Genomic DNA, 1624 nt, shown 5'->3' on the forward strand with positions numbered 1-1624 from the left:
ATGTTATTTTGGCAGACGAAAAGGGGATCGAAACGCGCCCCGAGAAAAATTGATGTTGCATGTGAGGCTGGTTCCGGGGCAAACTCGTTTGGCGGTAACGGGGTCGTTGCACCCCGCGTGATTACCTCCAGCCTCAAAATCGACTTCCGCGACGCCCTTTTCGAGTTTCGATCCATTAACCGTCGTGGTGTCCTACGTTACTATTGCTACTATTTCTTTTTTTTTTTTTACGGGATAATTGATTGAGACAAGAAATCCTACTTAATTTTTAGGGAACACACCTGATGAGATATTTCAGCAAAATTACACGGAAAGGACGATTTTGCTGAAATATTAAAAAATTTAACTAGACGCACACACAGATCCGAAAATAAATCAAAATAATTATATAGGAAACTCAAGTGTATAATGAGCAATGATGCCAAAAAATTGTTGTATTCTAACAATTAGCTTGAACGTCTTCTACATAATTATGAACCTATTGAAGATCGATTTTTCGGGGGTTTTATTTTAAAAATTTATTTTTTTTATTTACATTTTTTTTTATTTCGCTTTGCACCAATGGTCGCAAAATCGACCACTCCCTCGCCCCCTGCCTAAACGACCAACACCAGGGTAAAAATTTTGGACAAGTAGGCTCCTTAAGGACGTAGTAGCTTGGATCTAGATTAAAAGGATTTTAAAAGTGTTGAGAAAAAAAATTTATTTTCGTCCTTAATGGGTTAATAGTCCAAAATTATTTTTTCATCTGCAATCTTTAGCTATACGTTTAGATACTTCCGTACCGCTCTTTCTGTGTACTAAAACGCTCGAATTAACTGTGTAATGTCGTGATTGAATATAACGGGCCGACTACAATGTTATTGTTTGTTTCTTTATTTTTATTAGCGTCCAGAAAGTTTTCGAGTTTTATTTAAAAGTGCGTGAACGTGCTTTCAGCACGTGAATAAAAACGCGTCGTACGAAATACTTTTATCGATTTCGACACACACTCTAAGAACGTTTTCTTTCCGCAAAGAGACGTAAAGTCCTACCTTTATTTGCGCAAGCGCATCTAAATTCGCGTATAGTGCATCCGGCCGTAACGGTGGATGATCTCGTTACTTGGAGGAATGCGGCAGGTCACACAGACTATTAAATTCTGAATCCTCTGCCGTTTTAATAGAGAACATTGCAGCAACATACGTCACAATCATACGTCAAGTACTACGGCATTCCGAACTTATTGATCGCGATGGCAATCGATAATTGATCGATCATTTCGCTTCCTTACGATATTACTTAATTTATGGGAAAGCCTTTTAAACTTTGCACTTTACGTCGCTTCATTAACTTTCTAACGTCGTTCGTCTGAAGTACGTGTTATAATACTGCGAACCAGGTCAAAGAAGATTCAACTTTCATGAGCGATGACTTGTTTTATTATGGGGTGTATATCTCTTTTTTTCTTTCGTATCGCAGATAATTTGTAAGTTGGAGGTATTACGGAAGTATGATAAGTTTTTTAAGAACGAGATTAATTTGCATTTATACGAGATGAGTTCCACTTCTGCCGTGTTACATTTTAATGACGAATATCATCCGGCCAATTTTCTCGTCTTTTTTTTTTTTTTTTTTTTTTTTT

The 1624-nt window shown here is 37.1% G+C and overlaps 1 protein-coding gene across 1 annotated transcript in view; it reads left to right on the forward strand.

The window, feature by feature from the left end:
• The window catches only part of LOC108755742 (leucine-rich repeat-containing protein 7), an 86613-nt gene that overhangs the window by 43697 nt on the left and 41292 nt on the right, over positions 1-1624 (forward strand). The window lies entirely within an intron of this gene.

This window comes from Trachymyrmex septentrionalis, unplaced genomic scaffold, assembly GCF_001594115.1.
Source record: "Trachymyrmex septentrionalis isolate Tsep2-gDNA-1 unplaced genomic scaffold, Tsep1.0 scaffold9, whole genome shotgun sequence".
In the NCBI taxonomy this organism is placed as follows: domain Eukaryota; kingdom Metazoa; phylum Arthropoda; class Insecta; order Hymenoptera; family Formicidae; genus Trachymyrmex; species Trachymyrmex septentrionalis.